General features: G+C 47.3%; 1 protein-coding gene across 4 annotated transcripts in view; it reads right to left on the bottom strand.

The window, feature by feature from the left end:
- Positions 1 to 24,602, bottom strand: part of Nlgn4x (neuroligin 4 X-linked) — a 189,421-nt gene extending 164,819 nt beyond the window's left edge. The window contains exon 1 of one of the 4 annotated variants that reach the window (XM_058579030.1): positions 24,258 to 24,602. The gene's annotated coding sequence lies outside the window, so the exon portion shown is untranslated. Of the gene's footprint in view, positions 1 to 22,268; positions 22,421 to 23,597; positions 23,672 to 24,257 lie in introns of those variants that run through there. The other 3 variants (XM_046443326.2, XM_058579032.1, XM_058579031.1) reach the window with 3 other exon arrangements.
- Between the last annotated feature and the right edge of the window lie 301 nt (positions 24,603 to 24,903).

The following is a 24,903-nucleotide window of genomic DNA, read 5'->3' as shown; positions in this document are numbered from 1 at the left end:
GGTGGTAAGTCAGACACCATCTGGAGGCACTGAGAAATGAATCCCTGGGGATCCATACATTTCCAGTAGGTCCCGATGGTACCCAAACACCACCCTGAGGGATCAACAAAGGTCCTGTGTCCCCTTAGGTGACAGGGGACACGCTGGTTCAATGATCAAAGGCGGCTTCTCCCCCGGTCTCTGTGGCTGGGCTGCGTGGCTGAGAAAACAGATGGCTGAGTTTTTAAAGGTCGTCCTTAGAGCACACGCTTTGATTTTTCTCGTTTTCTCAGTGACCATCTACGGAGCGTCTGGCGATTGCTACAGCGGAGGCCGGATGCCTCCCTTGGACCAGAGGAGAGGTGCCACATGCAGATGTTGCATTGAGGTCCACGGCTTCTGAGACCTCAAAACCAGAAGAGGGCGAGTCTAGCAGGAGAGAAAGGCAGGAGACGGGGCTGGGGACAGGTCAGGGGGCTCGCTGGGTGAAGACCAAGAGGTCAGAGAAAGCAAATGCGGCTCGTGGTTAGCACAGTGCAAAACTGTCCTAGGTGAAATATTCTCCATCAACAAGGAGAAATGGAAGATGGGTCAGAGATAAAAACGCAAGACCCCGGGGAATGTCAAATGCGTAGAAATAACTACTTGCCTCTCACAGCGACTTTACAAGCTTCACTTAGTTACTGTGCAAGCCTCCAGGAAGTAGAGTCCTCGATAGGAGGCTGAGGCAGGAGGATCACGAGTTCAAAGCCAGCCTCAGCCCAAGGGAGGCCCTGAGCAATTCAGTGAGACCCTCTCTCTAAATAAAATACAAAATAGGGCTGGGGACAGGGCTCAGGGGTCGAGGGCCCCTGAGTTCAATACTGAGTACCCATTATCCCCCCAAAAAATAAACAATTTGAATAATTCATGCAGAAGTTAGAGAAGAGTTTTTGAGAAATAGTGATTTGGTGAACTCAGGAAGTTGTGTCTAAATGTGTGACCATCAGGTTGGGACCAGGGGTAGGAAAAGGTGGAGGTTTGTTGATGATTTCTCAATGGCAAAGCAGCCTGATATTATCTATTATTTCAAAGGATGAAGGCAAGAATGGTTTTGAGGAATGACAGTCAAGAGCAGCCAAGGTCATCTGAAGGACAATGCCAAGAGAGCCTAAGAGATGCCACACAGATGTCGGAGGGAGGTGGAAAGTCACAAGTGGTCACATCAGGAGCAGAACAGAGAGAGAGGGTGTGAATCCAAGATGGCGGGCCCGGTGGAGAGGACACCATCTGTGAGAACTCAGTGTGCAGTGGACAGGGCTAGCCTGGCCCGGGAGGGGAGGAGGGTGCACTTGACTGTTGGACCCAACATAGAGAAAAGTCGGGACCAAGCTTTGTTGGACAGAGAGGGAGGAGGAGGAGGCCGGCACTGAGGTTGGAATGCAGGGTGCAGCCATCCTGGGGGACCGAGGAGGAGCAGAGGGTCACAGAAGCCAATTCCATGAGTAGAACCGAAGGAGACCAGAGGTGGGTGGGAGTCAAGGACCCAGAATGTCAGAAGTCTATGTGTAAACTATGCAGTGACACGTTGATGCAAAATATGTGCACAACTAAAAAACCATCACGCGATTTTAATGAGTTTATAATACGATGGTAATTTTATCACCCATGATATATCATATATATACAATATGAGAAAAAAATAATCCATATAAATAAAATAAAACATATTTAGTAGCAAATAGGTGTCTCTGTTTATGATATAAAACAAAAACTATATATTTTTATATTTTTCAGTGATAAAAAATACACATATTTATAAACTTATATTCTCACATTAGTCTATATTTCTACAATTGCAAGTGAATATTTATATAGCATATATTTAAATACTATCAGTGTACATAATATATATTATATTTCAAGTAAATAAATAAGGACATACATAGCACTATGTAGTTACTTATATATATATTTATAATATGATTAATTTAAACTATATAATATATTTTATTATAATGTAATATAATATAATATAAATTATATTAAACTACATAATATAAATTATTATAATATAATATAATATAAATTATATTAAACTACATAATATAAATTATTATAATATAATATAATATAAATTATATTAAACTATATAATATAAATTTATTATATTTATACTTATAAAGTATATACATGTATTTGTATGATAATATATATTATATAAGGATATATTTATATTCCTATTTAAATATAATTATAAATATTCATATACTTACGTAAGTATATATAACCATAAATATCCTGATTTATATTCATATATACATATAAGTACATATTTATATAGTTAGCAGTGTATATTTATGAACTTACATAAGTACATATTTATACACTTAGGCAAATATATTTATACGCTTAGAAGTATATATTTATACACTTAGAAGTATATATTTATACACTTAGAAGTACATATCTATACACTTATATATAAGGATATATTTACATACGTATATACAAGTGTATGAATATTTTACAATATCCATTCACATATTTTTATGTAGCCGTATTTATATAAGGATGTACATATTTCATGTATCTAGATATATACAAATAGTATATTTCTTTATCTCTAAACAGTGGGAGGAATTAAATAATATAAAGTTACTTGGACATAGATGTATCTAAATTGCAATCTATATCTGAAGGCGAGGAAGTCCACGTTTCTCAGTAAGAGTTCCGAGTTCCTGTCCAAAAGGTTCTGGGCTGGGACGTGAATGTATTCTGACAAGGGTGACCAGAATGTATGGAGATGGCTTGGTGCTCGTCACCTGACCACATTCAGAAGACACACACGTTCAGTTCTCAGAACAGGGAGGATTGAAAACCAGGAATCTCTCCAATTGGTCCAATTTCACAGCAGGTCCGAGGCTGACCTCCACGGCCTTCTGCACTCTTTCTGAACTTTGTAAACCTCACCCCAATTTCCTACAGATGTCCCCTGTCTTGGTGTTCAGCCAAGACATTGCTCGGCAGCCTCTGAAGGGGACGCACCCTCCCCATTCCCAACCTGTCGGCCACAGCTGCATCCACGGCTGGACCTCCAACTCTATCCACCATGAGTTTCCTGCCTTCCATCTCAACGGGCGCCGCTACCTGCTGCCTCCCCATTCACCAACATTGAATGGATGAATTCATCAATTTTTCATCAACAAATGAATTCCTAAAAAGCCTTATGATGCTCTCCCACCTCTGGGTGCTTCACCATTGGGTTCCGCCATCTTGAATGATGTGATTTCCATTCCATCGGCCAACGTCAGCGTCATGCATCCAACACCCACCATATGCATCATTCAACTCCACACCTGGTACCATCATGCATGTGCCCACTGCTTCTCCTTTGGACTTTGGGCAAGGTCCATCGGTCCCAAAGGCATAGCTAATAAGCCACCTCCTTTGGAAAAGCTCTGGAGATAGTCAGGCCCTCGGGGTGGGTCCCCGTGAGCACGTGGTCTGCAGATATTAAGTCTTGAAGGTCCATGGAAGTGGGTCAGCTCTGATGGGCTAGTGGCACGGTGGAAAAGTGAGCATGTGTCCCCTCCAAAATCATGTAAAAATTCGTTTTCTAGAAAGCCAACTGTGGCCAAAACCCAAATCCCTGGCCAAGGACCCCATCCATGAGACTCTACAACACCATCTTGAAACCACACCCCTGGATGCAACATCATGCAGAACCCTCAATGGTAGCCGGCCACCGTCCCCAGTCCTCATTTCCCAATGGACACAGAGGACATAACATGCTCCTGAAGTCTGTGTGTTTAGATTCCCAAGTCTTTGCAGGAGCTGCGTGTGTCCAGGAATGGCCAGACCTTGGTCTGGAATGGACAGAATCCTTGCACAAAGGAACAATCTGCCACCTCTAAGTGGCTTTAGTGTTTTGAATTAGGAGGCAGCCTTGGGAGGCTACAGCGGAATAAATATCACCCACACCGCCGATGAGTGTTACGATCATTGTTATTAATCTGTACATCCCTCTCCATCCATCGCACAGGGCAGAGGACCGATAAATATTCATGGATCGGTCATCTGAAAACATAAAGACGACCTATAAATCAATAAAGGAAACATGGCAAACGTTGAGATCCAGACGTGATTAAAGCCTCCTTCCCCCAAAGTCGGGACACAACAGGAAACATTCCTCGACAATTTCTGGAAACACACTAAAGGATCCACATGCACAGCAGTTCTCAAAGGGTGATCCCTGGACCCGACCCATAGAAATGACTTCCCTCAGGCAAAGGAACTGAACAGAGACTTCACCAAAGAGCAAAGGTGAATGGTCCAAAAACATATGAAAAATATTCCACAACTCTAGCAATTAGAGAAATTTGTCAACAGACGAATGCATTAAAAAAGAAAAACTGTGGTACATATATACAATGGAATATTACTCAGCCTTAAAGAAGAATGAAATTATGGTATCTGCAGGTAAATGGATGGATGTGGAGGATACAATACTAAGCAAAACAAAGCAATCCCCCCAAAACACAGGCTGAATATTTTCTGTGATATGTGGAAGATGCCAAAATTACCCTATAATGTGATGATCCTCATTTCCTCCTCTATGCCGCCACTTTGTTTCTCTATTTCAATTTCCCTCAACTCTCAGTTCTTGCTTCCTTTGTAACCATCCCATGAGCCCTGACTTTAAAGCCACATCCCCTACTAGGATTTCTCATGTTCCTCCAGTGTCAGGCACATTGGCTGAGCCACGTTGATGAAAGTCATGCTGTCACACACACATTGAGGACACTGGTTGAAAGTGACTTAATCCTACACAAGATCACGTACTTCATAAGGGAGCTGGCCGCCCGGTGCCCATCAGGTAAGGCGCCGCGGGCTGAATGTGTTCATCATTATGGCTGCATTTCAGAAAGTGCATCACACACCAGGAGACGTTCAAGAGAGTTGTATTGATCCACTTTAAAAGGGTTGAGTAATTTGATCATCGGTTGCTCTTAGAGTTTGGATATAAGGTGTCCCCATAAGCTCATGTGACACAGCGCAGTGATGTTCAGAGGAGAAATGATCAGATTATGAGAACTGTCATCCAATCAGTGGATTAATCCACTTGGTAGATTCATAATTTTAATGGACTCACTGGGTGGTGACTGCAGCAGGTGGGGTGTGGCTGGAGGAGGGGGTCCCTGGGCCGTGCCTTTGGGGTCTCTGTCCTGTCCCTGGTGAGCAGAGCTCTCTCTGCTCCCTGGTGCCCTGTCCTGAGCTGCTCTCCTCCTCCAGGCCCTGCCGCCATCTTGTTCTGCTTCCCTTGGGCCAGAGCCATGGAGTCGGCCACCAGGGACTGGACCTCGGACACCATGAGCCCCTGTTTTATGGTTTATGGATATCAGTGGGTCAGCGCGTGATACAATTAGAAAAATGAGAAATTATACCCCAATGATTGAAATGTATGAATTGCCAGGATCATTGTAATGTCATTTGTAGCTAATAAAAAAAATTAAATTAAAAAAAAAAATGGGAGACACCCCCCCCCACGTTCCCAGAAAGCACTCCCGACTGAGTGGGTGCCTCAGCACACCACAGTGAAGGTCCCCAGATCCTGATGCCTATGGACGAGGACCACCCCACACAACATGAAGCTCTGGGATCTCCACTTGCAAGTCGGATGTTTTCAAATCAAAATGAAATTATAAGCAAAATCCTGCAGGTGATGGTGAATGGAACCAAGAGCCACAAGCTGGGTGTGTCATCTTCTCTCCAGATCCTGGAGGTTACAAGTCCAAGGTCAAGGTGTCAGTAAGAGCAGTCTCCCTAGGACAGCTCTAGGGGACCACCCTTCCTGGTATCCTTCACCTCCAAGTGGTGGCCGCCATCTTGGAATTTCCATTCTGGGGGACACATCACTGTGCTCACTGCCTACATAGCCACGGGACCATCTGCATTCTGCATGTGACTGTGTCAACACTGAGTGTCTTTTTCTTAAAAGGACACTAGTCTCTGGGCACCATGGTGGGACACACCTGTCATCCCAGTGGCTTAGGAGGCTGAGGCCTGAGGATCGCGAGTTCAAAGCCAGCCTCAGCCAAAGGGAGGCCCTAAGCAACTCAGGGAGACCCTGTCTCTAAATAAACACGGTGTGGATTAATTGTTTACTAAATTGACTTCTCTTTTCCTCTTCCATTTAACAAGAGTCTAGCGCTATTTTTTTTTCTTTTTTAAAACTATTTATCGGTGAAGCAAAATGTGATTTCCAACCTTGTGCATCCATTGGCTTGAACATGTTAGCAGTACTATCCCTGTTTCCAAAGAATAAGCAAAGTTTTCAAAACGTACTCAAGACAAAGGAGAGCATTTACGTTTATGAGCGTTTTTTTGTGGAAATAACAGAGACTCGCTCTGCAAAATGTAAAAAGCAACGTGGATAGAAAAAGAGTAGCAGTCAGGATCCCAGTCCAGTTTGAGCAAATTAACTGCTTCTTTGTTAGTGTCTCTGCATCTGTTTAGGATTTTCAGAAAAACTGTGTATGGAGGACTACTTGGCTCTTCAAATGAAACGTGTCTTTTTCCAAGTTTGTCACCATGGGGCTAAAAATAATGAGATTCACGCCTCCCTACAGGAGCAAAAAATAAATGCAAAAAATGTGCATTTATTGGGGAAATGGAGAAAATAATACAAAAATCACTGATGCCCACGTCACCGACGGCAAAGGTCACGTCACCTTATAGTGGGGGGCTGCTTTGAATTCAGAGCCTCTCGGGTTCAAATAACAGGGCTTTAGAACACGCTTTGCACATGGCTCGATGTTGCCTTTGCTTCACAGGAAAATGTCTTTATTTTCTCGGAGAATCTAATTGGAATCCATCACCGTTAACGGTTCCCACCACATCACACCGTTTTCAAAGAGTCTGAGATTTGATTTTCTGTGCAGCTATTGGCTGCTGCTCCCAAGGATGCTCATAACCTCGGAGTGATTGACAGCTCACCTCCACGGCTCACAGGTGTGGGTCTGGAAGTCACACGCTGCCCTCATCCCAAGACGCTACTGTCCCATGTCCTCTGTTTCTACTTATTATGCCATCTGGCCCGATTTTAGATAAGCCAGTGACAGTCCGTGTGCATTTTCTTATCGACAATTTTGCGGGATTTATTTTTTATTTTATTTTATTTTTCTCTTTACGACTGGTGGGATGCATGGAGTCCCGTCTTTTCTTATTTCAAAAAGGAAATTCCGAAACGATGCCGTTGCTATCTCTCATTGCACCGTCTGCGAGATTGATCCGGCCATGCCACCGTATCTATGGTGCCTAAGAGAATCCCCCAAGACAGTGAAAGTCCCTGGGTCAAACCTGCAGGAAAGTCTCTGATTTTAAAACACAGATTTCTAATTTGAGTGCATCTGTCCTCCCAAGAGCTATCGGAAAATGTCCTGAGACCTTTTGGGTTGTCAAACCTGAGGACCGGGCTCCTAGGGGGCATCCAGAGGGTGGGTGCTAGAGAGGCTGCCTAGCACCGGTGACATGCAAGAGAGCCACCGACCAGCAAGCATGTCTCAAGGACTCGGGCACAGGACCCTCGATCTTGTTTTGGGAGGCAGATGCATTTCTGCTACACGTCTGAACAGGGCGAGCCACACTTTTAACATTATGCAGAACTGTACTGTTTTCAAGGCTGTCTAATGCACCGTTTCGTGATGATTGATTTAATCAATAATAGTTTAGTATCCGCGGTTTATGTTTAGAAGTTAGGGTTTCTGTGTCATCCCGATGGCCAGTGAGGCTGAGGCAGGAGGATGGCAAGTCGGAGGCCAGCCTCAGCAACATACCGAGGCCCTAAGCAGCTCAGGGAGACCCTGTCTCTAAATCAAATACAAAATAGGGCTGGGGAGCGGGCTCAGGGGTCCCTGAGTTTAATCCCTGGTACCAAAAAAAAGATGGGATTTGATCCCTGCCTGCTCTGTGCATATATAACCGCCATATGCATACATCACAGGGAGCCCGATGAGCAGGCACAACCAATATGCTACCTTAACTTTAAAACATGCAAAGTGGTGACATTGTCCAATGGGGCAGGGCCCACAGGACCTCGGTGCCGCCCACACAAGCTCTCTGCAAAGGTCCGAGTGTTTTAAACTGAAGCTTCCTGTCTTTAGAGAAACGGAAACATTGTTGCAAGAAGATCCTCAAAAAAAAAAAAAAATGAAAAGATAAAAACCGACTTAAGTTTCGTCACAGGGGTTCCCGGGATCATCCCCTCTGAATCCCACGGGCTTAAGTTTTCCAACCCTGAAATTTCTGCTGCTCATTTTAACTCTGCAGAAGCAAAGTCCCCGACGTAGGTGAGCCATGTCACCGGGTTAAAACGCTGACCTGGCTCCCATCCAGGGAAGAAAAGGTGCATTTCAAGGACATTTAGGAAGAAACCCCTTGAAAGTCAAGTAGGTGACCCAGAGTTGTGACCCACAGGGCACCCCCCAGGTGGGGGAGGGGGGAGCAGAAAGGCCCATCTGTCTGTCCAACAGGAGGCTGTTCTCCGGTGACTAGAAATCGTCTCAGGGACAATTGTGGCATGAAAAAAATTCCAGGTTTGGGGTGCAGGGGTACCAGGGGTTGAACTCAGGGGCGCTCGATCCCTGAGCCCCATCCCCAGCCCTATTTTGCATTTTATTTAGAGACAGGGTCTCATTGAGTTGCTTAGTGCTGAGGCTGGCCTCCGATTTGTGATCCTCCTTCCTCAGCCTCCAGAGCCACTGGGATTACAGGTGTGTGTCTGTGTGTTTTTTAATTTCTTAATTCTGATCTTTGTTTCTCTGTGGTCCACTAGTCTGATAGGAACCAATCATCCAAAAGAAGAAAAAAAAAAAAGACCCCACTGACCTATTGGAGAAGAGACAGATCTTATGCAAATCCCCTCGGTTTGGACAAAGAGCCAGAGTCCAATCTCTGCCCAGTGAATGCAAAGCTGCCTTCTCTCCCTCGGCACGAGGAAGACATCCTGTCCCCTTGAGCCTCTGAGATTGCTGGTTGGACCTCTGATCCAGTGGTAGTGGATCTTTCTTTCCTCTGAGGACCAGAACTGGAAGACAGACGTAGCACTCAGTCATTTTTGCAGAGATAAAAGGTATACAGCTGGCATCTCAGAGGAAGCCCCGCGCTGGGAGAGAAGCAAGTTCCCTGATAAAGTCTATGAGGGCTCTTAAGACGGTCGGAGAGAGAGCAGGGCGTTTTAAATAAGTGAAATTCATGAACATTTTCCAAGATGGTGAGATGCTGCAGGTCGGACTCCGGTCATCCTAGAGGCTCCGGAGGCTGAGGCAGGAGGATCGTGAGTTCAAAGCCAGCCTCCGCCAAAGCGAGGCCCTGAGCAACTCAGGGAGACCCTGTCTCTAAATAAAATACAAAATAGGGCTGGGGACGGGGCTCAGGGGTCGAGTACCTCTGGGTTCAATCCCCAGTACAAAAAAAAAAGAGAGAAGTGTCTTCCTGAGCCAACATGAGGAGAGTTGGGCCTCATTTTTCTTCTGGAAGGTCCAGGGTCTCTGGCCTGATTCCTTGGTCCTTGAAGCACCTTGAGTTGAGTCTAGGGCAGGGTGACAGAGATGGGGGGTTCCATTTCATTCTAGTACACATGGGTTTCCAGTTTCCCCAGGAGACGACCCTGCTAAGTGCAATACACCAGCCCCAAATCCCAAAGGCAGAATCTTCTCTCCGATACGGACCTCAGTTTCTCCATTCCTGATTGAACACAGGACCAGAGCAAGCCCACGTCCTGCCCCACCACAAGGCTGGGAGGTCACAGTGCACGTATGTGCTGGGTCCAAGTGCACCCTACGTCATGTCGACCCAGAGAGAACCGATCAAATCAATAAAGGCAGCCTTACACACCGGGATTAAAAATGGATGCAAATATAGGATCTTAGGAGAAAGGAGTTCCGCTAGCACCGTCGCAAGTCTACCCCTAGGACAGGTCAATCATGCGTTTCAGCAGAGCTGCTGCAAGAGTCCGGAGCTGCCGGACACGTGGGGATTGGCAGGAGTTGAAATGCTCCTGAATCCGGCTTGATCAGTGCACATGGTGTGCAACAGGAATAAATAGTAGCCAACTAAACACAAGTGAGGCCTCACGTTGAATATGCTCATGAGTACGTTGCGGGGCAGGTGCTCAGGAAACACACCAAGTCCCAGTTTTCTCCAAATGGAAGAGGCTTTGTTTAGCTGGTCAGCTGACCACAGCTCCCTGCAGGACCCCCAACTGTCTCTGCAAGGCACAGCCCCAAGCCTGAGCATTTTAGGATATTTCAAGGCAAAAACCCACACCCAGGTTGACGTAGCTGCCAAGAGGCAGGTGCAGAAGCTGGCCTGGGCAGGTAACGAGATAATGCAATGGGTCAGTTGGGATTTCCCAGGGGACTGTCCAGATTGGCATAGTAGTAAGCCAGCAAAAGGGAAGTGGATCAAAATTAGAGAATGGTTACTAACGTGCAGACAATCAGTCTCCGACATGGTGCACTGCCCGGGAAAAATGGAAAGCAAAGAGAACAATTCGACATTGTTTCAGAATCATTATTTGTGTCACCAAGGATGTTGAGTGAGCTAGGTGACTATTAGGGGGTGCACAGACGGGACTTTCCAAGAAGCATTTCCTACAGGAGATGGAGTCTCGGGGAAAAATGGAGGCTGTCTGGTCCTCGCCCATGACATATAGACCAGAAGTGGCGACCACACCCACACGCTGAAGTAGAGCCTGGTTTCCGGAACCATCCTTTCCTGCCCGCACTGACCAACCTGCAATCACTAGACTACAGACAGACCCTAGACCTGGACACGTCTGGACCCCCTTAAGTAGCAGAGGTCTCCGGGTCTCTCCCGCCCACAGAGCTCAGGGGACGATATGGAAATGGACGTCTCAGCCTCAGCCTGAACAGAAATCCTTTTAGATGTGCTATTGCAACTTTCTTCGCGTTTCATTTTTTTCCTTTCCATGAGAAAAGTTAACTGCGTACCGTGGAAAGATTTAGCAAAAGAACCGGAAGGTTCTTGACGGAGCTGGGCACCGTGACGCATTCCCGGACTCTCAGGGAGGCTGAGGCAGGAGGATCGCGAGTTCAAAGCCAGCCTCAGCCAAAGGGAGGCCCTAAGCAACTCAGGGAGACCCTGTCTCTAAATAAAATGCAAAATAGGACTGAGGAGGGGGCTCAGGAGTGGAGCACCCCGGAGTTCAATCCACAATATAAAAAGAAAACCCTGGATACACCCTCCCAGGGAGTCAGAGGCTCCACACAGTGAGCCGTTTGTATACCTGAATAGTAAGGCTAATGCACACGATGCAGCCTTCAAATGTCTGTGGTTATCCTCTAATAGATCCAAGCACCTCCGTTTTTAGTTGTTCATCCTTATGAAGCCCGGCCTTTTCTTATAGCACCTGAAGTGTGTCTGCAGGTTTGCGAAAAACCCTTTGTGTTTAAATCCATTTTTGAGGGTGGCAGTTGGGTTGGGGTGCATTTGCTAATATGTTCCTGGACACTCGGAAATTCCAGTTCTGTCCTTCCTCCTGACAAAGACTCTCCCACAAAAGTGAAATACAATAAAATAAAATAGAAGCTGTTCCACATTAATTGTCACCTGTGCAGCTTCAGTTGAGGAAAATGTTTGAACTTTTACGTCACACCTTTGGAAAGAAGGGACAATATCATAGCTCGATTCCTGTTAGGCACCTTTGATTTTATTTTTATATAACAATAAATATCCTATGGGAAAAAAGAAGACTTCAGGAAGGAGTTTTGCAATTGAAAATGGAGTTGTGCATGTACACACACACACACAGACACAGACACACACCCGTGTGTATAAACTGTTGAGATAGATGCTGAATTAATCTCCAGGATATATCAAGAACTCAAAAAACTCAACAGCAAAAAAAAAAAAAAAACCTCCAAATAACCCCATCAATAAATGAGCTAATGAGATAAAAAGATGATTCACAGAAAAAGGCATAGAATTGATCAATATATGAAAAAAATGTTCGACATCTGCAGCAATTAGACAAATAAAATCAACAGGACTCTAAGATTTTATCTCGTCCCAGTCACAATGGCAATCATCAAGAATACAGGCAATGATGAATGTAGGTGAGGACGTGGGGACAAGGCTCCCTCCCACGTTGCTGGTGGGACTGCAAATTGGGGCAGCCACTCTGGAAGGCAGGATGGAGATCCCTCAGAAAACTAGAAATGGAACCACCATGTGACCCAGCTATCCCACTCCTGGGCTGACACCCAAAGGACTTAAAATCTGCACACTACAGGGACACAGCCACATGCATGTTCGTTGCAGCTCAATTCACAACAGCTAAACTGTGGAACCAACCTAGATGCCCTTCAGTGGATGAATGGATAAAGAAACTGTGGTATGTCTACACAATGGAATATTACTCAGGCATAAAGAAGAATGAAATGATGGCATTGGCTGGTAAATGGATGGAGCTAGAGACTCTCATGCTAAGCAAAATATGCCGATCTCAAAAAAAGCCACAGGCTGAATATGTCCTCTGATATGCAGATGCTAATTCACAAATAGGGGAAGAAGGAAAGAAAGAAGTCCATTGGATTAGACAGAGAGGGAAGGGAGGGGGATGGGAATGGGATAGACAGTGGAATGAACTGGACATCGCTTTCCTATACTCCTATAGGAACACACACAACCAGTGAAAGTCCACATTGGGTCCAACCACAAAACTTGGAGGTTACACTCCATGTATATATAATAGGTCGAAATACACTCTACTGTCCTGAAAAAAATCTTTAAAAAGATACACGGTGAACATTCATAGAAATACACAATTTCTTTCTAACTGGTCTTTGACCAGCTTAAACCCCCAACGATATTTTTTTAATTGACATGTGGTAAGTGTCCACATATATGGGGTACAGTGGGCCATGGCAGTGCATGTACACACTACGGTGATCAGATGAGGATCATGGGAATTCCCAGGACCTCAGACCATTATGATCTGGGCTACAAACATTCAAAACCCTGACTTCTGACTATGTTAAAAAAAAAATACTAACAGTTAATAACCATAGTCACCCTACTGTGCTGTAGAACTTTGGAAGTTCTCCTTTCTATCCAACCACAGTTCTGGACAAATTTACTACCTCCTCTCCATCCCTCCCTACTCCCTACCCTCTATTCCACTCGAATCTTCTAGGAGATTGGTTTAGACAACATTCTTGTTCACTGTGACCAAAGGACCAAACAAGAACAAAGTAAAGGAGACGAGGTCTAGTCCCTGGTGGCCGACTCCATGGCTCTGGCCCAAGGGGAGCAGAACAAGATGGCGGCAGGGCCTGGAGGAGGAGAGCAGCTCAGGACAGGGCACCAGGGAGCAGAGAGAGCTCTGCTCACCAGGGACAGGACAGAGACCCCAAAGGCACAGCCCAGGGACCCCCTCCTCCAGCCACACCCCACCTGCCTACAGTCACCACCCAGTGAGTCCATCCAAGTGGATTAATCCACTGATTTGGCTACACCTCATAATCTATGCATCTCACCTCTGCCCCCCTGCATCATCTCTCACCTGAGTTCTGCAGACACCTCGCATCCACACCATCACACACACCAACTCTCCCTTCCGCTCAGGAGGGGGGCACTTGGATCTGCCCTTCGTACCTGGCTTCTTGAGTTTTTCTTTTTTTTCCAAAATCTGTGCTTAGGCTACAATGGATTCAGTTTCCCTCTGCTTCGTTTTACATTTGAGCCTTTATTTTAAAAGGCTCCTTGTCTCTCCGCACATTTAACTATTTTCTCCCAAAAATCTGTTCCGTTTTCTTATTCTGGGCAAGTGCTCCATCTTCTCCCTGGGTTTTTCTTTTCTGGTGAAGTTGGCGAGAAGTTCCATCCTCGGTCCCCACCGACTGGGTTCCATCTGGTCCCTCCAAACCCTCAAGAACTATACGCATACATAGTGCACGTCAGGTAAAACAGCAATATTAGTGATAGAAGGGAGGTCAATCCGTTAGAACAAGCCGACCAGGAAAAGAGAAGGAAATTTACTGGGAACAGAGCTTGATGGATTTATGTGCATGTACCCATAAGGTCTAAGGAATCCCACTAATAAGTACAATATAATGCCCTGATAAACCAATTAAAATGCAAATGTATGCATTTGCATTTTTGCATATATACGATATTACGTATGTATATATGTGTAATTCTGGTCTACGCCTCTCTAATTCAGGAGGCCAGGTAGCGCCATTCCTCCCTCCCTGGGGACCATGACAAGCTACACCATCTTGGCTTACCAAACCCAGCAGCCAGTATTGCTAAAGAGGTTAAAATCCAACCGTACGTCATTACTCTCTGAAAATGATGAGCACAACCCCTGCTAGGTGAGCTAATGTGACCTCCACCTCCAACTATTTAAAAAAAGATTTAGGAACTGGAAAAGGAGCCACCATCTTCCTGAATATTCAATATGGCGCAACATTCAATATGGCGCCCAAGAGATGAAACCCATATCCCCCTTCACATGCTCAATGGAAGATAAATCCTGACAAAACGTATTTGCTCTCAGACACAGTATTCTGATTTAAATTTTTTGTTTGTTTCTCTTTCTTTTTCTGATACAAAGAAGTGACCCAATGGCACTGGTACAGGGTTAAAAATGGACCAAACATAAGTAGTTTAGTCTCCTTCAAAACCTTACTGCTTGGTCTACAACGAATGGGGAATGAATGAATTACAGAAAATTCATTTTAACACGAACGTATCTGCTAAAGCCATTATCACAGGTCACCTCCCGTCCCAAGAGCATCTCTTTTCAGAGTGACATTCAAGTCAGGACGATGTCATAGGACGCTTTCCAAGATGATGTGACACTGGGGACCCTTTAAGAACAAACTCCTGATGGGGGAGCCCTTTCCACCAAACACTACCGTGTGTCTTCAAATTTCTTTTACGGAATCACCATGAAGAAATTTGTCCTGGGAGACGTTCCATCTCACCAACTTTAAGCAGTGGGATTTTCAAAAGCACAGGGACGGACCCGGTCACTCCTATACGGGCAGCGCTGGAGTCTGCTCCCTGGGCTGTCACTGGGTTGGAAACGATGCTCAGAAAAAAAGCCACAAATGCAAGAGTAGGAAGCTGTTTCCATACTGGGCAAATGGACCTCCTCCACTGGACTCCTCCTTGCCAGAGCCAGGCAGCTGCATCCCTACGTCCGCCATATTGAATTTCCATCTTGAGCAAGGCCCCAGAATGGACTCAGCCAGCAGACTCTGTCCAGCAGAGGGCCAGGGAGGCTTATCAGGACCAGCATCCCCTGCACACCAGGCCACTGAAGGCTTGCTGTGTCCACTCCTTCCTGGTCAGTCCTTCCTAATCTCTGGGGGCTCCTTAAACTTGAGTTGTAGCAACAAAGGGGTCCATCCATCCATCCATCCATCCATCCATCCATCCGTCCATCCAGGCAAGAAAGACACAGAATCTGAAACAAAGTCCCACCGACGTGGCCCGTTCTAATGGGTTCACTGTCCACCAAGGACCTTAGGAAGGGCCCTAGGGTGCTGACCACTACCACCAATCACAGCCTTCAGCTTCCTGGACTGAATCTCCTGTGGACCATTGCAGGTCACTACTGAGGAACACCACGCACCGCCCATACACGGGTCCTTTAGCAAAGTGCATGACAATCTCCCTCTTGGCACCAGCTATATATTATGTGTATATTATATGTACATATCAGGGGGCTGGGTTGTGGCTCGGCGGTAGAGCGCTCGCCTGGCAGGTGCGAGGCCCTGGGTTCGATCCTCAGCACCACATAAAAATAAATAAATGAAATAAAGGTATTGTGCTCAACTACAACTAAAAAATAAATATTAAAATATATATATATATATATATATATAAAATATATTATATATAAATTATATATCTATATGTTATAAATATCTATAAATATATATCTATATATTATATATAAATATAGATATATATAATATATGTATATAGAGCGATATGTATATATACACACATAGATATATCCTATGGGCATATTTTATTGCATATTTATATACATTTCTCTAATTGCATCCACATATTATGTATACTCAGATTTCACTACATACTTATATAAATCCCTCTAATTGTATCAATCTGCATATTATATATACTCAGATTTTATTTCTTATATAAATTTTCTAACTCTATACATCTGCATACTATATGTATACCCATTTGATTACACATTTATTCCAAATTTGTTGTTTTTCTATATTATGAATATGTACACACGATAATAGTGATATGAATCCTAATGTTTTATATTTATAGGCGATTATCCAGGATATGATGCTTGCATAAGACACTTTATGTCTAGATAAGTTCTGTTTGACATAATGCACTATAATTAAATACAATGCATGTGCGTGACGGTATTTAAGTCTTACTGCATGTGCTGGACATTTACATATAGTCGTGTTTCTAAAGGAAATGTACATTTAAATATCCAAATATATATAAACTAGACTATGATATGGAGGCTTTGCAAACAATTTGGATGCACAGCTACTTATGAAAAAAGGCAAAGTTCTGCCTTCAATCCTGCAAAAATAAGTCGATTGATAATAAACGCTGCCATCAAGTTTGTAAATCGTGTGTCCATAGTTATAGGGATAAATATGTAACATGCATGCACAGTATAAATGGGGTTTTCTTCGCTGATTTTGTATTTTGTATAAAAATATACTAATGGAAAAGTATTTAGGGGTGGTTTTATATGAGCATAGCATGCATCACACAGATTGAGGTTTAAATGCCGTGCGCCGTGTGCCTCGGTTTCCGGACACTCTGTATTCAACCAGTTTCTGTGATGGACTCTCTGGACTTTGCAGATAAGATCTGGTGATGCCAGAAACCGCCCTTAGGTCTCCCTCCGTGGCCCTGACCTGAGTCACCCCTTCCCACAGACCAGCACGTTGAGGTTTCAGAAACCCAAGCCTCTGTCACATGGGAACTTGGCATCAGATTCTCAGGACCATGCACACAGTGTGACAGGGACAGCTTGTGACAGGACAGCTTCAGGTGCTGCTACGGGGCGAGGGGGGGGGGGCTTTTGCATGCACCCGGGGGGGGGGGGTGCCAGGAGCCCAGGCTGAATCCGAATGCAAAGCCCATCTGCAGGAAGAGGGGACCCAAGGACATCAGGGGTCTGTTGTAAGCTTCTCAACTTGGGATCCTTCAAATTCCTCTGGGTTCACTGTCAGGGACACGGGGTTCCCTGAGCTGATGCGGTCCCTGTGCTCGGGTTTTAGCACCCAAGAAAACAGGATTCCAGGTCAAAGACAAGGGGCTGGCGTGGTGACTCAGGGGTACAGCACTTGCCTGGCACGTGGGAGGCACCGGGTTCGATTCTCAGCACCGCATACAAATAAATGAATGAAATAAAGGTCCAGCAACATCTAAAAAAATTATAAAAAAAAATCTAAAAAATATATTCAAGGAGAATGCTCAAAGGAGAGGCAGCGTTATATATGCGTACACGTCCCTAAGCCCTCGCACTCTGTTTAGGGCTCATAATCAGTGAATGGAGATCTCACTGCTAAATCTGCTAAATGAGGACCACACCTGTCAATCATACACAACCTACGGGAGACATCTCTGAGTATCACACTTTTGGTGGATAAAGATGAAAAAATGATTAATGAAATATCCCTTTTTTTTTCCCCCCTTCTGATACACACTCAGAGTTTACCTGATGTGATGCAATGGTGGAAAAAAAATATTTCATGCAAGAAATACCTTCTAACTCTTCCACAGATGCACACAGGTGTGTAGATCAACCCGCACGTATGTCATGCCAACCTGAGCACACGCGTTGATGTCGCGTGTGCGGAGCTGACTTATTTAGGAAAGCAATGCTCAGTGACACGTCTTATTTGTGCCAAAAAATAAATAAATGAGCAGATAAATAAAGTCTGTTTTTTCTGAGTTAGCGGCTGCATTCCGAGTTCTGCCCTGTTTAAGGAGCAAAAATCTGGCATTAGCACACGCCCCGCAGTGGGAACATCAAGAAATGTGATATGCACCTTGGAACCCGGGGGACCAAGTGTTGACGGTGTTGAAATGTTAGACAAGGACCCGTTTCCTCGGGCCAGCATTGCAATACACAGAGGGCCCTGTCTGCACTTTGCAGAGCGGAACTTGGAGTCAGCCTGACTGTTCCTACCGGTGCCAATCATGGATCCCTGAATTCTGATCCCTCCTGTACACGTTCCAAAAACCCATCAAGGGGAGGCAACTCTCAACCAGCCTCATTTCTTTGCAGTCTCAAAATGACGGGCTCTGATTTCAGGCCCCAGAATGGAGCTCTGTGTTGCAAATGTGGGCCCCTCCCCCGCACCGGGACAGCAAGCACCAAACAGAGGCCAGAGAGCAGCAGGGTCCAGGGGTCCTGTAGCCACACACCCCCAAAAATGGTGCTCAGATATGGTGCCGAGTCACTATTTAAAAAAAAAAAAATGCATTTTAAATAAAGCAACCCAGAGAACATTCTGGGTCGTTGCTCCCCATTTTTAAAGAGCATTGGAACCATTTCATTAGCAAAACCCCAAAAAAGACACACTGGAGTCCTTGAATTGGAATCCTCCACCCAGGGAGATCCCAGAGATGCATTGTACAGTTTCACCTGCTGAAATTATAGAACCATCAGGAATAAATTAAAGAAAACCACAGATGGATCTATAAGCACATAGACAGACAGATCCCTACCTAGATGGATAGTAGATAGGTCTATAGAGATCAATCTTTAAATAGATAGTAGATAGATGTATAGATACATAGATAGGTAGATCCATACCTAGATAGTAGATAGATCAGTGGACAGATCGATCTATAAATAGATAGTAGTAGATCTATAGATAAATATATAGATAGATCCCTACCTAGATAAGTAGTAGATAGATCTATAAATAGATAATAGATCTATAGAGATCAATGTATAAATAGATAGCAGATAGATCTATAGACAAATATATAGGTATAGAACTATATAGAGATCTACAGGTAAGATATATAGATACCTAGAGCTGTAGATAGATGCATGGATTCATAGATAGATCCATACATAGAAATTTAGATCTATACACACATTGATCTATAGATCGATGGATCAATAGATAGATATTTTTTAAATGTTGCTGAGTCTCATTTTCTCCCCTTCATACACTATTTCTGGGAGGAAGAGTAGCCTAATATCTGCTCAGATGCAAGGAGGTCCAGTCTAGAAGCATTGGACCAATCAACACCCATGGACAGGTGTGCCTCTGCCCAGCCCAGGTGTGCGGCCCACACACCCCGACAGGTGAGCTCACCACAGAATGCCTCAACTCAGAAAAGACAGCCCCATCCATTGGTGGGTTGATTTTAGCAGAGCTGTTTGGTCCTTTAGAGAGTCATTTAATTTATTCAATGTGACCCTCTGCAAAAGGAAACCCTTCCTATCCATGGATCCAAGTATTTCTTCAAAACTGTCAGTTGCAAAAATTTAGAGGATTACTGTTAGCGTCTTCCCCGCAGCCAATTCAAGGCATGAACTAATTCTCCACTGGCCAAATCTGCCCCCACGAAAAAGAAAGGAAACAGATTCAAAAAAGAAAGGAAACAGATTCAAACTACACTGAAGGTTGTTTTTCCCACTTGGTATGATGATATATACATATTGTCCAAAGGAAAATGTGTTTCAGAAAGAAGACCCTCTGGCTTGTATACTAAAATGTCCTAATAAATAGACAGACAGACAGACAGATCTATATGCCTAATTGACACTTGAGTTTCATATACTGAAATGAACTCTCCTTGTGTTGGGCAAAAAGATTTTTTTTTTTTTCTATCTGGATAAGTTGCCTTCAGTGTAAGAGTCTTGTCATTAGAAAACAATAAATTCAGACAACAAGTTGGATGAGTGCATATTTATGTCCCCAACCATCCAAGAAGGGTTTCCAATGGAGAGGACCAATTAAAAGAGAAGGATGTGAAACTGAGGTCCTCTGCATGTTTGTTTTCCTGAGAACCTTTCTCCTCGGGGTCCAGGGATAAAAGCACAAGATTGTAAGGAGTTCTTAAAGGCACGGCTGTGTGCCAGTCCACAAGGCCCTCCCGTCATTGTGCACGGGTCATCAATGAGTTTTCTGCAGATTACTACAAAGAAAAAAGAAAAAAAAAAATGAGTAAAACCTAAACTGAGAAATAAAGAGGAAAAAAAAAAAAAACCCACATGCTGATCATCCTCTGCCCACATCTCAGATCAAAAACTAGGAGCTTGCAAACACACTCAAGTCGATTTGCTTTCACTTTTCTAAAAACACCAAGAAATCTGCCGCCTCTCCCTGAGGTAGCAATCCCAGAGTTACCACAAATCTCTGCCCTGCTGACAGGTCTGGGGAGGAAGGAGCAGGTGTCCTGGCTTCAGGGCCAACGGGGCATATGCAACAATATTCTATGAAAAATACAAAGGAGAGCCACGATTTCTCCACCCAAGAATCGTCTATCCAAGCACCTTCCAGATAGCATCTGAGCCCAGCCATTATGACCAAAATGCAATTACCTTTCAACCCATACTCAAAAAAAATCATTTCTAGCTTCCAAAAAAAAAAAAAAAAAAATCCAAGCTCTGATTTTAATCCAGTGATTTAAAACTGATGAAGTAATTTTCCACTTGCTACAATTGGCCCTGATTATATTCTTGCATGTTGGAGACGAGACTGTTACTTACACACACACACACACACACACACACACAGCCTGCATTTCTTTTGAGTGACAGAACACTGAGTAGATGCGTATTTGCAGAAGCCCCTGGGAAATTCTTAGGTCCTGAATTGCAGGAGCAAGAAAAAAAAAATCTTCTATTTTCTTTTTTTTTTAAATAAAGCATTCATGCAACCCTGTACGTGAGCACCCCCACAGCCCCACACGCCACCCCCGGTTCTATTCCATGCACCCGGGAAAAATCTACGCTCGGGATTTAGAGGATTACTGTTAGCGTCTTCCCCGCAGCCAATTCAAGGCATGAACTAATTCTCCACTGGCCAAATCTGCCCCCACGAAAATGCAGATCTGTTCGCCATCTGATGGTCGCAGCTGGCTGTGCCAATCTCCAGGAAAACGCGATCCCGTCTCGATTCAGACCATGCGGCTCGCTCCCTCTCTCTGCAAGGCCCAGGAGCTGGGCGGTGTGCGTGCGCGCAGTGTGGCCCAGGGGGGTCTGCACGACCCTCTCCCTTTCCCCCCGCAGGACGCCCACCCAAATGGCTCCTTGTGCTTCCTGAAGGTAACGAGGTCTCTCTAAACTTTTTTCTTTTCCTTTTTTTGTCTCTTGTCTCTTTGCAGTTCCCCCCGCCCCCCCCCCCAAAAAAAAGAAAGAAAAATCACAGTAATGGCTGATCGTGCGCGCCCTGCCCCGCGGTTGGACAACCCGGGGGCACCTCCTTCCCGGCCTCGGAACACGGTGAGCAGGGGGACCCTGTCCAAAGCCCAGGATGGACACCCTGACGACCCTTTCCGCACAACTGACCGAATGCACAAAAATAAGAAGAAGACTGTCACATCAAATCGTCCAAAGCAGAGTCCACACCACCACCTTGTGGAGTCTGGCGGCAAGAGCAGCACCTGCCAAGTTCTCGAGCCCCCTCCCCAGGCAGCCCTCGCCCCCCCCCCCACCCAGGTCTTAAGTTGGGTTCAGATGACAGATGGGGATCCTCTGTCCCCGCGCACCCCGGGCTCCGCGAGCGCTGGGTATCAGTCTCCCCTTGCGCGCCCGCCCGGCGCCGGCGCAGGCTGCAGAGCAGGGCGCACGGCGGGGGCCCGACCTGCCTCCGCCGCCGCCGGACCCCGAACGCGCAGCCTCCCCGGCCCCCTCCCCGGCCTTCCCGAGGACAGCAGCGCCGCGGCGGGTCCCAAAATAAATGAAAAAAGAGTCGCACACCCGCGGGGCCAGGCGTAGGAAGAGGCCGGAGGAAAAGACCGGCCTCCAAAAAAACAAAAAAAAATAGCGTTTGGGGAAGGGAAAGAGGGGAGTCAAGGACGTCCTCGGGCGCCCCTCGCCCTGCAAACGAGGCATCCGTCCCCAGGGTGGTCCCGGCCAGGCCTCGGGGCGGGGGGTTCGCAGGGAAGAAAGGGCGCAGTGTCTGGCGCCGGGATCGCGCGCCCGGGCCCAGGGCTGCGCGGGGCACTGGGCCCACGGGGCCGGGGAGGGGGCGTGCGCAAAGCCGGGGGTGGGGGGCCCGGGGACCCGAGCCTACCGGATCTCGCGGAGGCCACCGAGCTGGGACCGGCTGCGGGCGGGGAGGGAGCCGAGCCGGGCTGCGCTTCGGCGGCTGGAGTGGCCCCGGGAGCGGGGGGGGAGGCGACCGGTGTCCAACTGGAGAGGGGCGCAGCCTCCGGGTGGGGGGCGCCGCGCCGGCGGGGACCTGGGCCTCCCTTCCCACGGCGGGGCCCCCACCCCCGCATCATCTGCAGCCGAGCGACACCTCCCTCCCCCGCCTCCCGCCCCAGCCCCCGCCCGCGCTTCCGCAGGTCGGGCCCCGCGAGTGCGGGCGCAGGCTCAGCGCGCCGCGGCCTCGGCCTGGCGGGGGAAGCCTGCGGGACCCGCCTCTCCGGGTGGTCCCTCCTCGGCCCGCGCCCACCCCCGCCGCCGTGTCCACCAGGATCTTCGCCACCAGCAGCGGGGGCCCAGCTGCGCGGGAATTGGGGCTGGGGGGAGGCCTGGGGGGGGGGGGGGAGGCCGGGAGGCCAGGTGGGGGCGACATGAAGCACGGGACAGCGCGTTGCGACGGAGGGGGGGGGGGGTTGTTGGTTGTGTTGTCCGAGGCCAAGGAGGGGGTCCGCCTATGGAGACCCCCTCCCCGTCTCCGCCTTGGGGACTGGCGGATCGTGCGCCCTGCCAAGTGGTGGCGGAGCTGCTGGGTGCACACGGACGGTGGCCCCAGCTCCCTGGAGACCCCGGCGCCGACACCCTCCGCTTCCAACTTTTCTCCTCTTTCAGAGCATCTCCGCGAGGCTGCTGAGCGCGGTAGCTGCATTACCCCCACCCCCCCCCCCAAAAAAAAAAAAAAAAGAAAAAAGAAAAGAAAAGAAGAAAAAAGGGGAGGGGGATCCAGGCCAGATTCCAGGGCTCGCAAAGAAGCCACCTGCCCCCAATCCCCTCGACACCCTCCCATGACTTGCTTCTCCCCGCCACCCCCGGCGCGCGCGCACCCACACCCACTGCAAGGTTTGCCCCCCGGTTTTGCAAAAAAAAAAAAAACAAAACAAAACACAGCGCTGAGCCACCCTGGGCTCTCCAGCCGGGGTCTCCAGCGCGCCCCGGGATGGCTGCCCAGCCAGGTCCGGATCAATCACGTGCGTTACTCCGTGCACCACACCAGCCGGCATCTTAACCGAGGCCAGCAGAGGAGAGGAGAGAGGGAGGGGGGAGAGATGGCTTCATGCAAACCCAGCCAAGCCTGATTTTCCTGCTTCTGTCTAGTTAACCCCCCCCCATCCCCGAACCCCGCGCCAAAAGCACCCCAGGCGGTGGTAGCTGATAGTTTTCTTCAAGAAAGAGAAAGGCCCGATCCGTGGTGGCTCACAGTTTGCAAGAGAAGCCTCAGCCTTCTCCTCCAGTCCTGGCTTGCAGAGAACTGGCGCTGGGCTCTGGTCCTCGCTTCTGTACTGCAGACACACACACACACACACACACACACACGCACACGCGTGTGTTTATTTGTATGTCAGGCTTTTGCTACTTTGTAAACACATCACACAACACCCCCCCCCCCGCAACCAGAGCCCTTCCAAGAGCTGATGGCAGCAAAATGCATCCCAACAATCGTGGTCCAAAAAAAAAAAAAAAAAAAAAATACACATTTTCTTTTTTTTTTTCTGTCCAGTCCCCCATAAATGCCAATATTTCTATGGAGACGCTGCCTGCCTGCAGCCTTCCCATGAGAAGCTGTTCATACATGTCCACACACACCCACCCACACCTAAGGAATGGAGCGACAGAGGGGGACACACTCCTGTCCCAATTCTCCTCCCAATCCAGGAAAGGGAAGGGAACAAATAAAAATGCCCAGTTAAAGGACGCGGAGATGTCCGCAGAGAGCCTCCCCACACCACCACCACCACCACCACCACCACCTTCCTGTGGCAGGAGAAGAGACGCCAGTTGAAATGTTCCAATGCCAATCCCGACACAGAGAGAGAAAGGCTCATGACCACCGAGAGAGACATCTTAGAAGGGCGCCTACCTGGGGCTCAGGGAGCCGCATTGGCTGATAAGGGTTCTCCTTGCACATCCAGATTTTTCCAGGGAGCAAGGCGTCTGATTCAGGAGGCGGTAGGCAGCCAGGGCAGCTGCTCCACCTGCTCATCCAAAGGAATGCGAGGGCCACGGGCAGCACCCTGGGAGGAGATTCAGTCGCTTGGGTGGTCCATCGTCCTCCTCCGTGGCCAGGGAGAAGAAAGCATCCGAGTCCAGGCAGCAGGCGGGCGGAGAGCCGGGGCTGAATCCAGACTCTGTGCTGAGAGCCAGAGATGGGCAAGAGAAGCGGCTCTGCGAGAGAAAGAGAGACTGAGCTGAGAGGTCCCGCTGTCTGCAGCCCTCTCCTCCAGCCATTGGACCAGGCTGAATGAAATTTACAAACGCCCCAGCCAATAGATGCGCGCAGTTGCCTCCATCACTAGAGAGACACAGCCACCCTGCTACAACCTCACGCAAAGAGCAGCTTAATCCCAGTGCAAACCAGCTGTGACAGAGAGAGCCCCAGCCCCGGGGTGGCAGACAGGTGGGCACAGACCAGGCACACAGCAAGCCACCCAGCAAAGCGTCCAGCCAGCCCGGGGGGGCTACTGGGCAACCTCCAAATACCCTCTGCACTGGGCATCTTGAACTGT

Source organism: Marmota monax, unplaced genomic scaffold (genome assembly GCF_021218885.2).
Source record: "Marmota monax isolate L192 unplaced genomic scaffold, Marmota_monax_Labrador192_F-V1.1 WCK01_AAM20220418_F8-fsc00168, whole genome shotgun sequence".
Taxonomy (NCBI): domain Eukaryota; kingdom Metazoa; phylum Chordata; class Mammalia; order Rodentia; family Sciuridae; genus Marmota; species Marmota monax.
The sequence above is the reverse complement of the archived record's forward strand: the minus strand, read 5'-3'. Positions and strand labels throughout refer to the sequence as shown.